The 17,424-nt window shown below is 37.2% G+C and overlaps 1 long non-coding RNA gene across 1 annotated transcript; it reads left to right on the forward strand.

Annotated features, from left to right (window-relative positions):
- Nucleotides 1-1,834: 1,834 nt before the first annotated feature.
- LOC139128770 (uncharacterized) lies at nt 1,835-16,000 on the forward strand. The gene is made up of 3 exons (XR_011551404.1): nt 1,835-2,290; nt 8,387-8,494; nt 13,803-16,000. It is a non-coding gene; the product is annotated as an uncharacterized lncRNA (long non-coding RNA).
- The last annotated feature ends 1,424 nt before the right edge of the window (nt 16,001-17,424 follow it).

Here is a 17,424-nt window from a genome sequence, read left to right on the forward strand (position 1 = left end):
TCTTACAAAATATGTGATTCGACTGCGTACTTCTCCTTTTGGCCTGTGACTTTCGCCGCCTCGCCCCCAAACGTCAATCAGCAAACAAATCATGAGATAGTTCAGTCACATTAATCTGTACATTTTGATGCATAAATCTTTCGTGATTAATCGTTATTCTGAACTACCTATACTAACGCATTTACCGGTACCTCCGTGCTCCATCAAATCCCATGTCAAGTTGTGGTGAACACCGAGCTGATCAGTTCCGCATGTGAAGTCGCGACCATGACCCGATGATGATGAATTGCATAAAAACAGTGCTTGTATTTCGCTTTTCCCGTCATGGGGGGGGGGGGGGGTGGCGCTGCAGGTTGATAGTTATTATACCAGGCTGATTTCAAAGCTTATTCAGAAATTGAAATAAACAGATACGATATCCAAAAAAACGGTGTTTTATGCAACTGATTCGTTATCTTTTCGCCTAGACCTTGTTGTGACACCCCCCGGTGACACACTTACTTCTGGAGCAACCTGGTTGAGCACGGCCGAACTATAATAGTTCTTCAATGTCGAAAAACATATATTGCACCACGTTGGTGCATGGGACACGTCCTTGTATTTTCGTCAGAAACTAAATACTAAATAGGTTTGGATATTACATCGGTTATAAATGAGGATGGAATATTGAAGATTAAAGTACTTTTATTGATCGACAAAAAAGAAAAAGAAAGAAAGAGAGAGTATGTTAAATCATAGTCGGGAGACGCGATACTTTCCACGGATTAATCAACAATCAGCAGCATGAATATTTTAAAATTAAGTTATCGACTCTCCTTGACATCCCCGTTTTTTTGTTCGGAAATACTGTCTTCAGTCGTTTTGGTACCTCTGTAGTATGGCTGACACACGATTATAGGCCTTACCCAAAGTTTTAATTAGGCCTAATTGCTGCTATTTTTTACTATTTTGAAAAAGACCTCGCCAAATATCCGGTTCAGTCAGGTGCAGCCAACGAACAATTCACTTTTGAAGGGGTCCTTACTAATGATAAGATATATTGTGCACGACAAGCAATGTGAACTGACTAATTTTAAGTCAAGAGGGTAATTAATTCATAATTTGCCCTCCCATTCAAACTTTTTTGACCTATCCTCCCGCATTCAAACTTCATTTTTACCCATTCCCCACTTATTTTTGCCTGCTTCCCCTCCCTACTATGAATTTTTGAAGCTCCCCTGCCCTGTGCCGAAAAAACTTGCCAATTTCCCCGGGCCTGGAAAAAATTCCCCTCAAAATTTTGTCATTCCTTTTCCCCTGCAGACATGAAAAGTTAGAAGTACTTGTCCTGTGTCACAATCCCCGGAAACATCATGGCTCAACTTCCCCTGTCCCCATTTTAAAAGTAGCTGGACAATCAACCGATATCTGCCATGCCCTAGAAAACAAACACTAAAATTTGCTCCCCTGCCACTTAAAAACATGTGCCCTGCCCGAGCAAAATTAGAATTTCCCCTGCACTCAAAAATCGCCTTGGAACAGCTTTTTCGATGTTCCTGTTCTGTGCACGGGTTTGGCACGTCTGTGTGCGTAACACAGAATATTCATGAGGATAATATTGCGTAAATACAATACAAGCCGCAGTCTGATAGCACAGCGAAACTTTGCCCTCTAGCCCGCTGCCCTTGAGTTTGTACATTTATCTGGCGTAAGACGAAGATGGGGCTAAGTTAGCAATATTCTTGTCTAACGAGAGCGAAAAAAATAACATTTTCTTCAAGATTGAGTAAAAAATGAGAGTTATCAAATTCTTCGCAGTCCGTTTCGTGAATATTTGAAAACCTAAGGAGCCGTAAGCCATATTGGTCAAAGGTCAATCAGAAGACGCCATGTGTTAGCTTGGCGTCGCTTACATGTGTCGCGAACAATGATCAAAATCTCCAGTCGTTCATCTTTTAGCGTTTACTACTGCTACTGACATGTCCCGCCCGTGTTTAGGAATGCCTACAGAGTCTACCCTTGAAATCCTGGACCATCTCGACGACTACGCTGTACGTTTTATCTAGTGCAACTGATGAGTCGTCGATCGTGTCATTTGTCCAGATAGAGCTACTACCAAAAGCTCAATGGTTCGACAAGCAGCAAGTTATTCTCCGTTCAATCGGGACGAAACTCGACAACACATTTTAGCAATTTGGACGGAAGAGAGCAACTCTTTTCGCACGAGCGAAAGGTCGACACGCACTTTAAGGCTTCGATCGCCGCTGAGTCCTGCATCAGCTGGACGGCGGTCGTGTACAGTACATACCAGGTATGTATAGTTGTCCTCTATTCTTTAACCAGCCCAAGTGTCTTACATACGTCTACTACTCCTCGTATAAACGTGTTCAGCAATGTCTTTATCTTGCAAAATGTCTAACGCTTGTGTTGTTTAAATCATCGATATTCCTGATAATTTCAAATGAACAATGAACATCCAATTCCCAGGCAACTTTATGCTAATGTCACCTTTTCATGGCGAGGGACTGTACAGAAATTATAGGGGGGGGGAGTATAGGGTTAGGGTGTTGGTTGGTGTTTCGAAAATGTAGAATAATCACCCTTCAAAAGTGTTTCAAGAAAAAGATTGCCCCCAACTTTCATTTGTCCTTTGTGACACAGTCTGATTTGATGTTTTATTAATAATTGACGTAAAATTTCCTATTTGACCTTTGAACTTTCAAAGAATACCTAAAACCTTTAGAAATATATGCAATCACTTGGGTGAAAGTCCAATAGCATATTTGTTGTTCGCATCTGCTTTCAAATGCTATTCTCACCATGTACATTTATATCAATTGTGAAACATTTCTAAAAGCACAGATTTAACTTGTGATGTATATAAAAATATCTATTCGCAGATTTTACAGAGAGCGGAATGTAAGTCAGTGTATAGTGCATCAACATTCTGGTGATATTCGAAAAACCAAATTTCTTGCACACACATTCAATAGTAACCAGCTCAGTCTAATTAAGCACATTAATATCAATAATCAAGCATCTATAAATACACAGATGTGGCTAGTTCTGTATTGAAAAATTAGATTTAATGCTTTCCTCATAGATACAATGTGTAGTGAATCACCGTCCCTCCACCCACCGGTCTGGAAACAGCTCCTGTTTCTTCGCTCAGAGCCGCGTTGCGGGTAAACATATCAATTACAAAAAATCTGTGAATCTCTGACACCTTAAAGGTGACAAGTACGTGAATTTGCATGAAAAATACGCTAATTTTTACCAAAATGACCAGAATGCATGGCGATATTCACAACAGCAATTTTGCTGGATAAACTTGTCAAGACCAAAATATATTGTAACATAAACGTTTCGATATTTGGATGGGAGCCTCAAGGTTCTTTCACATTTTTATACAAAAAAATTCATTTCTTTTCAAAGCTGTTGCGTACCCTTTTGGCCTCCAAAAAAGATTGAGCTTGCAAGGAATTGCTGCTAGACAACTGTACGCGACTGTACCCCTAAGTCTTAAAACGGATAAACAAAGATACAAACAAAATCACTATCCCCTTAATCATCATTTTGGAAGAAAAAACATCAAATTAAGTGTCTCACCATTCATAAAATACCGTAAATTTAATGTTCAGTGATTGGCAATGTTGATTGGCAATTTTCGTCGTTCAAAAAACGAATTGCCGACCTATGGTGGATGCCATCTTGATTTTTAACAACAAATGCATCGTTGAAAACTCAGGCATTTTCTAAAAGAGAACAGAGAAAAAAAACGCATACTACCAATTTTTAAAACCCCATGGCTGATTGATCAAGCCGAAGTCATTTTGATTTCTTCTTATTTCTACAAGTGAAAGGGGAGAACTTTCGTACTATAAGGTGCCTTTCTGTGTTGTTTACATTCATTGGCCATGTCACATGCACACAGCTCTACCCTACATCAGTCCTTTCTACCCAGCTTCCTACGCACCACCTTATACATTCTCACAAACTCATTTCGACTTGAAAGTTAAGTCATAAAATAATGCTTAAAGATACTGCCAGTAGGGCTTTAAAGGTCCGTGAGCTGCAACACTGTGAAATTTGTCCAACCTCAAAGTACCTTCAATTTCTTCAGATATTCATTGCAATCTACAAATTGAACGATATAGTCATTAACTGTGCCTCAACAGCATTTGCTTGTGGCAGAATAGACAAGAAATTGAGCGCATCTTTGTTAATTTTAAATTTCCCGCCATTTTAAAATTCTTGCCATAATAGGTGAAAACAAGAATTTTTGTCTAAGTGGAGTGAATCCCTTTCCCTTCCTTTCAGTGGGTTGCACCATGTTGTATTTGTAAAGATTTAAATGTGTACATCCACCATTCACACTGTTTATCATGTAGTTGCATGGAGGCGGCCATATTTGGGTGGGGCACCCATTTATTATTTGTCTTACGAAAATCTCCCCATGCAGTCCAATTCGGTGGATAATAACACTAGAGTAAACATCTCTGAGTTACGCAGAACATTGCTATGAACTGATTTTAAAGGGACAAAATCGGCCATTTTTCATGAATTTTGTTTGATACGAGATACTACTTATATTGTTTGACATGTTGAAAGATACTGATTGAATGGGTATCTTTCAACATGTCAAACAATATAAGTAGTATCTCAAATCAAACAAAAATTCATGAAAAAATGGGCGACTTTGTCCCTTTAATCTAAATATAAAAATCATAAAAAAATGTCAAAAGTTGCAGCTCATCTGCATTTAAGTAAACATGAGAATAATTCTGATCTTACATAAACATGATATGTCATTTTATTTTGCATCACTTCCCTTCTAACTTTCTAAATTAGTACAATTTCTGTTGCAAATGAAATGTGGTCTTATTTTCAACATGCACATTTTAAGGTAGCTTTCTGCCTTTGTTTTGGTATTTTGAGATAAAAACACGATTTTTCTTTTATCCCTGAAAAGTATTCCTATAATATTGATGTTCCTTGTGTGTAGAATATCTTGGTCGTGAAGTCCTGTTTTTGGGTGAAATTTTGGAATAAAAATGTACGAGAGGCACAGGTGTACATTTTGGCATTTGAGACTACCGTTAAGTCTTGATTGACAAGGGATTACGCTAAGCAAGCAGCGTCACAGTATTCACATGCACTTAGACAACATCCGCGTGAAAATCCCATTAACACCTACCGTTCACTGCTTGGGTCAAGACCATAGAGTGTACCTGGCGAAAGGTGGGTCTTACCGTTTTTCTCATAGGGGTGGCCGCTCCCAAAAGATCATAATTTATCGACACAATCGGACAAGGTCAGACTTATGACATTGTTGACGGTACAATTTCAGATTGCAAAAATGGCTCACACACTAAATATTTATCTGGGACATTTTTGTGCTTTTGTAAAAGCACCAGGAGTGGTGGATAATTTTCGTAATGTTAAATATCTTTGAAGAGACTGTCCCGTATACATAAATGGTACGTTCCACTGGCGGCCTCAGTGACAGCGGGAACACTTGAATACCGCAACAGACACCCTTCACATCTTCAACATTCAAGCAACATTCAGCCTCTTTCGGCCGAAGTTTCGGCTTCTTTTGGCCCCAAGACATTTCGACACCCCCGTTACGATTTATTTTTTTCCCTTCAAACTTATAAGTAACTGACAGACCAGTCATATTCATAAGCGTGACCTTTGCGTTCTGACCAGTATGACTTTTACAGTGCCGTTTAGGCGCCGCTTTTCAAACTTTGACAGTGTCGGCGGCTATTGCTATTGAAAATGATATGAAACTCTTTTCTCACGGTTTTTCACCATGTTCTCACAAACTTTAAAGCATGTGAATGCTGACACTATACTTCTCAGTGTTTTGATTTGTAACATTTGGCACGAGTTCCCCCAACCAGGTAGTGCCGAAACGTCTTGGCGTCGGAAATTGTGCGGCCGAAACGACTTTGCGCCAAAAGGTCTAGAAACCCGACATTGTCCGTTCGATGAGAATACTGAGTGAGTTGAACAATTTATGAATAAAAATGAAATATCAGAAACCGCGGCACTTGAACTACTTGGGATTAGAAAATACAAGGTGGAAACAAATTGCATGGGCTTCAAGACATCGACAGGAAATTTTCCCAAGGCAAAATACGTAGCGATGCAGAAATCACACGCCACAAAACAATAGCTGCTTTGGTTTGCAGACGTTTTGGCACAATGGCAGTGAACTGATAATGTCGAAGTCGTTTCAATCCCGCGGTCCCGTTTTTCCTTGTCCCATTTCGTTACCGACCTTGACAAGGTAAAAACATACGTCGACTAACAAATGTTCATCGTACACCGGACGAATGTGAATCAAATGATTTTATGGGAATGGACACGACAACATTGTTATCAGTTATCATGGCAGTAGCCAAAATGCTGCAGGACCGAAGACAAATTTCAATATGAATTTGACCGTCACAACGTAATAACGTAATCGCCCTGAGTTTTCATCAACATGTCATCATTGAATGAGACGCTTACAGGCTAACTACTTGAATACAGTGCAAAACACCATCCTAATCCTGAAATTTACATGTAATGAAGACGGGTCTGATATCATATTCGCCTGGAATCGATGGTACTCATGTTGGATACGAACGACAGCAGAGAGTTATCTATCTGTGACGTATGACGCTTGACGAGCGGTCTATCGCATGCAACTTGCGCTTGATGAAATGACGTACTTTTCTCTATGTTCATGTTTTCTCAACTTCTCTCCTTTGACTTTTATGCCGCCGACAGGCGATTGGTTCATTTTAGCGTAAATGACTCCAGAAACGGTCTTCACCCACAGAAATGCTGTACAGAGTGAGGACGAACTATTGTCTCAGAAATGCTCGTAGTTTGATTAGTGTTAATCGGTTTTCAAGGCGCGTGAAGATCTAAAAAATGGCTGCTCACTAGAATCCTCGGTTACTCTAACCGTAATGGATCACAGCATGGAGCTGTTCTTTTTATCTCCATGATCACAGACACCGCAAATGTACATCCACATACAAACGCAGATATTTTTGTTGTCAGCCAATATTGTTTTCCCTATATCACTCATCGGGCTCGCTTTCATTCCGCAGCCGTGAGTCGTTTCCGAGGTCGAATCGAATGCTGCCATAAACTTACACTATAGTGTACGCTTGTCATGGAGGTAATAAGTCCAAGCGCTCGTGTAGACGGCATCGAGATGCCGTAGCAGTTCCGACAGTTAGGTCGAACAGTTAATACTCTATTTAAACCTTACAACTAATCAGTCAACAGATTATGCATAATCCCTTCCCTGGCACTCCCAAGTTTATTTACTCATCAGCTACTGTGTAGATTGCGCTCTAAAAAGAGTACAACGCTCCCAAAATTCACCCTTTTTAGCCTCATTTCGACCGTTGACACTGATTTCAATGAGTGAATATACTGTTGAAGTTGAACACTTTGATTTCACTATCTGGTTTTAGTGTTTTGTCGGTTGAGTACATTGTTTATTGCCATTCAAAAGGAAAAAAACCGAACCAATTTACTAAATCGCCTTTTTCTCAGTTCGGCATTTTGTCACATTGCAGCACGTTCAAAAGAGTTTAACTCGAGAACGCGTCAACGGAAGTTCACCAGATTTTCACAGACGTTTGTCAAGTAGGTTGTCTCCAAACCTTGTCTCAGTTTTTTTATGAAGATTTTTAAAGTCGAGTTATTGCTGCTTAATTAGGCGGCATTGTAAGACTAATCGGTGGATAAACTTTGACTCAACGATGTGAAAAAAACTAAGGCCTTTTTCAAAAATCTGAGACACGGTTTTGTAGCCAGTATTCTGAAGACCAATTGCCCGTTAACACCTAAACAATAGCCCCTCTCGCTCAGACTTAAACTTTTTTACGTGAGACCACCCATTTTCTTTACACTTTCACTAAGATCTTCAAAAAAATTCATCGCACACTAATTTTCTCGATAAAAACAAAAAAATTCATAGAAATAGCTTTCAGGTGATATATAATACTTGGGTAAAAGTACACATCTTGATGGCAAAATTCACGTTTGAAAATAGGTCGTCGCAAAGGCGGAAAGCTACCTTAAATTATTGTATGACCATGGATGTAAAAAGAGTCAATCTTTCATCCATGGTTTAACAGTCTACCTGCTGTGGGATAATGTTGGAATGCTTAGTGCAGTGGGAATCCAATGATGTCAAGCCTTTGTAGGCCATGGAAATGCTATTGTCTGATTCAAATGTGAGTGCCAATGGATTGTCAGATTAATATGATTATTCATTGTCATTTTTGTCACATGAAATATGATGATTCATCATCTGTGTTTCAGATATTTTGATTTTTCACGGTAAGATTTTGAACTCTTTTATTTATAATTATATCCTTGCAAGTTGCAGGTCCCCTGGAGATGTTTATTAGGTGCTGAAAAAATACGGAAAGGGTAGTGTCCCAAGGAAAGACAGAGTTACACAAAAAGGCATGCCAACAACAGGAGAATAAGAGAGGTATGTACTACAGTCTGCACTGATAAGTTTTTAGTCTAAACTAGTGAACTTTGGAGGACAAGCAGCTTGTTCATTTTTAGCCGGATGCTGGCCAAATTGACCAGCTACTTTCGTATTTTGGCCGGCTACTTTTCAGCACTGTTTCGCTCTCTGGCCCGGAAATTCTGGTTTTGATAACAATATTTTGATTTTTTGGGTGGTCTTGCAAGCCGAAGATAATATTTCAGAAGTGCCGATGTGGCTATATCATGTAGTCTAGCAATTTACACGGTGAACTTGTTGCTATCACTGTAGTGCCGCTATCAGCGAACGTGTTGTACTCATACTGGGAATCGCTCTCGAGGTCAACCTTGCTTTCCTTATCACAGGCCGAATTATTCCGACGTTCACATCGGGTATAGCCGAAAATTGGACTAATATACAATTACGTTATGCCCGCGAATAGCCGACCATTTCCGAATGAAGCCGACTTTTGTTTCGCTCAAACGCAGAAGAGAAAGTTGACGATTGAGAGCTTTGGTTTTCTGCTTAAGAGTGGGACCTTGTCTGATGGGTTTGGTAGGTTTTTGATCAAATCTAAAGCAACCAAAAGTTACTGAGTCTCATTTTTCATACTTTGAAACGCTATGTCAATCCATCCCTGGTCAATCACGATCCGCGGTGCCAATATTCAAGTCGATCAACATCGCGTTTTGTGGAGGGACCATGGTTGTGTGCATCGCGGAAGAGAAAGTCGACGCTTGAAAACTTTGATTTTCTGCGTAACAGTAGGACTTTGTCTGTTGGTTTTGGGAGGTTTACATAAAATCTAAATAAACAAAAAATAACTTGGTATCACTTTTCATACTTTTGAAATGCTACGTCGATCACAGTGTCAAATTTCAGGTCCACCGATATCGCGTTGTGTGTACTGTGTTACAACTGACTGCCGGTGCTTTGTACACACACGGTGTAGTACAGGCTGGCGCGCGGTGTCGTTAGTTTGAGATTTTATCAAACATGAACACTGAAATTTAGCTCTCTTTTTCAATTATATTCAACATCACCAAAAGATCCATAATCAGCTCGCGGATTCGTTTTATTAGCTCACATTTGGTTATACCAATGTGAGTTTATCATATAAGCTGAAGTTGATGGCGTCTGTATGTATGTGTGTATGTATGTATGTATGTATGTATGTACGCACATACAGTATGTCCGTCAACATCAAAAACATGCAAACCGCTGCTAGCTTCAGCTTGGTATTTGGTGTGTGGATGCATCCTGGGCTATAGATGGGATTTTCTTCAAACGAAGTCTGCATTGCCAAAATTATGCAAATGAGCTTACAAAATGTGAAAATGGTTAAGAATTAATATCTCGAGAACCACTGTTTTGATTGCTTTGAAAATTTGTGTGCAGGTACCTTAGGTGAACCTTATACAGTTTTATGAATATTGTGAAGATATCCTTAATTTTGTTTTTTTACTGAATTTTTTGGCGATTTGTCTCATTTTCAATAAAAATTCTTCTTCTCTGAAACCGCCAGCTCAATCGCTCTCAAATTTGAGTTGGATCTTTGCTAGGGTGTTACTCTTCTAATTTGTTGAAATTATGACAAAATTGGGAAAATTACTATTTTGGAGCAATATTGTCATTTTTGGTCAAAAAATCTTAAACAGTATTTTCTTTTTAAAACTCCTGGACAGACAGCTTTTATATTTGGTACACAGACGTAAAGAGATGACAATAGTTAGATATGTGGAAATTGTCCTGAAATATACAAATTTGTATTTTTAAGACAATATTGTCATTTTTGGCCATGAAAACGTGTTTTCAAAATTACTTGTTTGATTGCTTTGTAATTTGGTATAAAGTCCCGAGGGATGTTATTAGATAAATTTTCTGCTCAAAGTGTTGGGAAACCCCCAAATTTGTATATTTTAGGTAATTTTCTCAGTTTGTGACCTTAAATGACCTACACCAACCCAGGATATGTTGTGAGACAGTTTTGAAGGCTGTGAACATAATTTTGTCATATTTGATATCAATTTGTAGGAAAGTTTGATCCAGAAAACAAAGCTGCGGTGATTGTTTTCATTGTTGACCAATTTTTGCAACTTCTCTATGTAAGACATTCAAGAACTGATGAGAAATTTGGATCCAGGATAATTCCAGATAATGTAATCACCGCCCACAGTGGAAGGCAATTCACCATCTCTAACTAACTTAAGTGCTATTTACATTAGAATGATAACACTCACATTGTATTTACAACCACAAGGTTGTAAATACCAAGGAATGGAACATTTGATATTCAGAAGGAGTATGGTCTAGAAGATTGATGAGGTAGCATTACTTTTTTACCAGATCCCTTGTACATTTTTTTACCCACTCCCACCTTTTCTTTTTATCAAACCTTCTCTGTCTTTTTTGTTGTTGACATTTGCTTATGTACTTAGGATCTGCTTGTCCCATTGCTATAGAAGTTGATATGCATGTTCCTAAAGATGACCTCTAGTACCTAATATGGAGACCTTATTTGCTTTTGTCATTCTTGTTTTTCCTGGTTTAAATATTCTCGAACGGACCAATTCAAACCGAATGTGAGCACACTGTCCTTGACGGTATTTTTGTGAAATTAGTACAGTGAATTAAAATCACTGAGAATTGTGTTCCTATAATTCATTGAATTGAATAAACTGTTTGATTTGTTTATGAAGTCTAGCAATTTATGCGGTGAACTTGTTGCTATCACTGTAGTACCGCTATCAGTGAACGTGTTGTACTCATACTGGGAATCGCTCTCTGTTTAGTGGTATCTTCAGTCAAGTTTATTTAAATCAGTACAAAACTTTGTACAGCCAGGCTGGTCAGGATTCTAGCGGATTGTTTTCTGGGTTATGTAAACCCCTATTCTATGATGTATTTCAAAATGTTTGTTCAAGTCATGAGCTAAACATAATTCTACACAACAGTCTGGTGAAATCTTTGTCAACTGAATGCAGTTGACAGGCCCGAGTGATATCGAATTAATTTTTCTGACATTTTTTAAAAACTTTATCCCTTTAAAAGATGTTGTAATTGACAATGATAATGATTTTTATGTATGCTGAAATGGTCTTTAATACTGTACAAGAATGCATAAAATTACTCCAAAATGTCTTCAAAATTTAAAAATTTCTTGCCCACCCCCGTCCCTGAAACCCTCCCCCTGTGTGTATGTTGGAATAGCCTTTTATAACTGCATAAGAATGCATGAAATTGCTCAGAAATGTCTTCAATTAAAAAAAAAATACTGAAATCCCATACCACCAAAGCTACCACCTCAGTATTTGGTGTACAGGTAGATGCAGGGGTTGAGATGTGAATTTGTTCAAATGAACATGTCAGTGTCAAAAATGTGCAAATGAGGTAAGAAAAAGGGAAATCCTGCAAATGTGCAGGAGTGATGGCATGCCAGTGACTGAAACAGGCTTGAGTCATTTCCTGTCATTGTTTATGAACTGTAACATATTAACAGACCTGCTCAAACCATAGACAGTGTGGGGGGGGGGAGACTGTCTATGCTCAAACTAAGAGGGGCTAGCTGTAGTGCTGTGCATGTTGCTAAAGTTGACATCCAGTACCTAAAGTTTCAGACCTTATTTACTTTTGTCATTCTTTTTTTTTCTGGTTTAAATATTTCTTGTTGTTTTTCTGGTTGTACTGTGCAGAAATCATTGTCATAACATCAACGTAGAATTTTCCTGCACTGAACAGATAGAAACAATATTTATTGTTGATCTTTGGTAACCATACTGGTATATACCAATTCTGATCAAATTTGAGCGACACCGTATAATTGCGGTATTTTCTTTTATTAAAATTATACGAAACTGTTTTTGGAACAACCAACTGTGTGCAAGAAAAATCTTGATTTGTTTCACAAAATGTAACTTAGTATACATTTTTAGCTCCCATATATGCATATGTATATATGCAAATGGGAGGTATTTGTATAAGGTGGAAAAATGTTGTCTGTATGTACGTGTATGTATGTATGTCCGTCCACATCAAAAACTCCTAAACCGTAGCACCTACTGTCTTAGTATTTGGTGTACAGGTGCACCTAGGGGTGGAGATGTGAATTTGTTCAAATGAACATGTCAGTGCCAAAAATATGCAAATGAGGGGTAAAAAAGGAAAAATCCTGCAAATGGCTAAAACTCAGTAAGCATTGGTCAGATTTGGTTGAAACTTGGTATGCAGATTTCTTTAGGTATTCCAAATTATGTGTGCAAAAATTGGGATGAAATTTGCATATTTGTATTTTTAGGGTATTTTTTCCGTTTTTAGTCAAAAAATCTTGTTCTCTGAAATCGCTTGTCTGATTGCTATGAAACTTAATATTCATGTTCCTCAGGATGACCTCAGTCATGCTTGTACAAATTGTATTGATATTGTCATATTTGTAATTTTGGGGCAATTTTTCCAATTTTTGATAAAAAAAAATTTATCCAAAAACTACTGATTTGATACCTTTGATATTTGGTATACAGGAATCTAAGATTAATCTCAATATAAACTATTGAAGGTATGTTGAAACTGGCAATTTTTTTTTTTTTTGGGTCAATTTTTGCCTTTTTTGGTCAAAAAATTTTTCTCCTGAAACTTCTGATCTGGTAGCTTTGATATCTAGTGTACAGGTTCCTAGGGTTTATGTTAATTAGATATATTCAAAATTAGGATGAAATCTGCAATTTTGTATTTTGGGGGCAATTTTTCTCATTTTTGGTCAAAAAATTTGTTTCTCGAAATTTACCAGTCTGAATGCTTTGATATTTAGTAAACGGCTTTAGTAAACGGAAATGGCTTGACTAGGGAATCTCTGTTGGTACAAATCAGAATGAATCATTGGATATTTGTAGTATGGGTGGGGGTCTTTGCACAGTCAGCACTATTAGATACACAGAGTCAACAATTTTGTCACAATAATTGTGAAAATGTACTAATGGGTTCAAATAAAATTAAACAAAGCAAAACTTGCTTTAGTTGAGGGTACCGTAATGTAAATTGACAGTTCCATTCTGATGTGCTCAAAGGTCTTTGGACAAGGATGCCAATGTTAAAATGATACATGAATTTCCTTATGTTCCTAAGCATAGGTGGAATGGAAGGCAACATAATGATGTTCAAATCAGTTATAAGTCATGAAACCAAAGTTGTTCTTAAAATATCAAATGTACCATATTGTTAGTTATGACAGTGACCTGTAAGTATTATACCATCATTTATCTCACTCTTTGCATTATTTTAAATAACCATCATTTATCATTTCTACCTACAGATTTTAAAGAGGAGAAGTGCAGTGATCAATGAAGATGAGAAGGGTTTCTGGAATGATGTAACTGCAGACCTGATGTCTGATGAGGAGGTCCCACCAGATAGAAGGATAATTGCCTCCAGGCCTTCTTGGCGATCTGACAAACTAAACGATTTGATAGACACACTCAATCAGCGAATGCTTAATGACTCTAATTCAAGACACAACATACTGCAGAGGAAGTATGGCAGAGCCAGTGAGAGACCACCTAATAAAAACAGTTCAGTGACAATTGTGTGAGACAGAACAGTGATGCATAGCTTTCCTGAGTAATTATCCATTATCTCTCTGTTGGTCAACAATTGATTTGTTCTAACTTTTAATTGCTTTACTTGAAAAGTAGTACACAGAGCTTTGTGTTGTAAGTTCAGTGAAATTTGCAGTCATTAGCTGGCACAGGTCAGTGGACATCAAGCAAAGTTAAGTATAACCAAGGCATAACTTACAAATACTTCACAAGTACATCTTTGAAGTATTCATGAAATTTGTCACTTTGACGTATCTGGATTTTGTGTCCTCAAGAATTTATCAAGGTGCAGCGATAAAGTGTTTAAACATGCTGAAACAAATGTGAGCCACACCGTGTTATTGATGGTATTTTTCTTTTTCTTGTCCAAAAATTTCTCTGAAATTGCTAGTCAGATTGCTTTGAAATCTTATATGCAGGTCTCTTAGGATAATATAAGTAAGCAGTAATCAATTTGTCCTGATATACGCAAGATTGTGTTTTACAGAGCAATTTTTGCCGGTTTTTAAGATTTTGATGAGTTGAACAAAAGCTACGATTTAACAGTACACATACATGTATGTGATAAGTAAGAGTTATTTAAACATACACTGCAAAACAAATTCACCTCTGTGACAGTTCCTGCACAGGCCCTGATACAAACTGTGATACAGGTCTGTGCCAGCAAACACAGAAGGAGTTCTATCAGGGGCTGGTGCACAGGTCTGTATCCAGTACTGTGAACACATGGCTGTATTTCTACCTGTTACAGCACCTGTACACAGTGCTGTGAATACTGATCTCTAACAGGGTCTGAAATTTTTCAATGTTCAAACAATAACGCTTCTTTCTGCTTCTATCATAAAACTTTGCCAATTTTACAACAAATTTACACCCAAATTTTCAAATCCAAATTTTCAAATCCAGATTTTCAGGCCCTGTAAATTCAAAGCTGACACACCACTATACACACGCCGGTTTTTCATTGCTGTAATCATAGGTCTTGATACAGTCAGAAATTACAGCATTGTATACATTCCTGTACCACCATGAATCAGACTTTACACACAACCCAAAAGTCTGACAGATTTTTATTGGTCTTGCAACAAAGATTATTTCTCTGAACCTGTAACAGGTACTGATTAGCCTCTGTTACAGGCATGTGTCTGCCTTTCTTGCTGTGTAGATAGCTTTAGTGCTTCATTTTCAATCAAGAAACTCTTGACCTGATATTTTTTATTCCTATATTTAAAGGTACACGTAGTTGATCTTTTAATTTGGTGAATTACGCAGTCATTAGCGGGCACATCTCAGTTGACACAAAGTAAAATGTACATAATTTAGGAATACTAAACATGTATATCTTTTAACGTATTGCCAAAATTTACAACATACTGTAAAGAGCATTAATTTTCACCAGGATTTAATTTCACTCTTTTGCTGTTTGGCACACATGATTCACTGGGTTTTATTTTCACAGATTTGGCCGTGAAACAATGAATTCTATTATAATTTAAAATTGTCACAGGGATTTAATTAAGCAGATTTTATGTTGCTTGGTGTATTTTGGGTTATTTTCCTGTTTTTGTCAAAAATAATTTATCTGAAACAGGTCAACAGAATGCTTCAAAATTTTGTATATAGGTCAATAGGGATGATAGTAGTAAGATATCAAATTGTTCTGATGAACCATATTTCTCCCTGTTAGACCCAGGTATATTTAAAAGTGACTGCATTAATTGATATTAGAGTTATCAAGGTTATGGAAGTTCTTTTTTGACAGTATTGAAGATAACTTTGAATGTGTCTCAGGAAAATTGTTCTGAATTTTTTTTGTGTGTATCTTTTTAATCAGTGTAGTTTACTTAATGCTTTATATTTATTTTATTAACATTTACACATTCCTTTGGAATAAAGAAGAAATCATTTACAGTGATCTTGGTTTTGTGTATCTAAATTGCAGTAGTAGTTTTCAGATGCAATCTGTACTCTATTTTGCTGTAGAGAGCATCATTACATTGGTGTCTTCTATTGTAAAAAGAGTACTCATTGTGTTGATGTGTTAGTGTGAATATATATATATATATATATATATATATATATATATATATATATATATATATATATATATATATATATATATATATATATATATATATATATATATGTGTGTGTGTGTGTGTGTGTGTGTGTGTGTGTGTGTGTGTGTGTGATGCCTGTATGAGTAGAATGTAGTGTATGTGATGCATGTATGTGTAGAAATACATGAGTCAAAAGCTACAAAGCAATATTGTTATTTGAGGACCTACCCCCACACCCCAGTTCCCCTGAAGCCAGTGTTGGATAATTATGTAAAAATTGGTTAATAATAAGTATGAATATATGCGTCAACTGTCCCTCCCATTATTATGTAATCAAACAAGGCAAAAGTACTGGTCCCTTGATTCTCTATAAATTAGAGGATCCAGCAGTATCCTGAAATGTAATATAATGGATTACACGTGAATCCAGCATAATCCTGCAATGGATTGAACAGTGGATTCTTAAAAATGTTCCGTATCCGACAGAATCCATTGCTTGATTGCCAGTGGATTCCTGTGGAATACATAATGTATATTGTAGTATTCTGGTGGATTCTTGAAGTATTCAGAACAATATACAGAAGAATCCTATGGATTCTTCACTTTTGGCACAGTGCTAAGAGTCCAAGTCATAACTTCGATGCAAACATGCTTCCCAGATTTTGGTTTAAACTCACCCCATCAAAATTTGAAAATAGGCCGTATAAATTAACAACAACAGTAATATAAAAAAGAACACGATTGGAACAAATTTGGGATAATTGGATCTTAATATTTTTCAAATTTATCAAAATTTTTAAGTGCTCTATAGCTGAATGTTGGAATTTTACACATTAGTCATAAAAACAAATGTGTAACTTAAAAAGAAAAGCAGATGAGCATACATTTGCAGATGAAATCGACACTACACCATCAAATTATCCCAAATTAGTTCCAATCGTGTTTAAGTCTTATTTGGAGGTCACCTCAGACTGTAGATTAACCGCTGTCAACAAATAGTCGTTTTATTTAAGCTGTGTAAAAACGTGAAATTGTAGATATTTGCCTTAAAGTTTCACAATCATTATATTTCTCCTCGTTTCCTTTCTGCACACAATAAATGTTATAGGAATAATCGGCAGAATCTACTGTTGTATCGGATAATGTCGAAAGCGTGTCAACATGTCGATATACGCCGCTCTTCGATCTCCAGCATATCGACAGCCACCTTCCCTTACACTCAATGAACAGCTAATCAAGCCGATCTTTCAAAAATATATACAGAATAGGCCAGGGCTCC

This window comes from Ptychodera flava, unplaced genomic scaffold, assembly GCF_041260155.1.
Source record: "Ptychodera flava strain L36383 unplaced genomic scaffold, AS_Pfla_20210202 Scaffold_68__1_contigs__length_638736_pilon, whole genome shotgun sequence".
NCBI lineage: Eukaryota > Metazoa > Hemichordata > Enteropneusta > Ptychoderidae > Ptychodera > Ptychodera flava.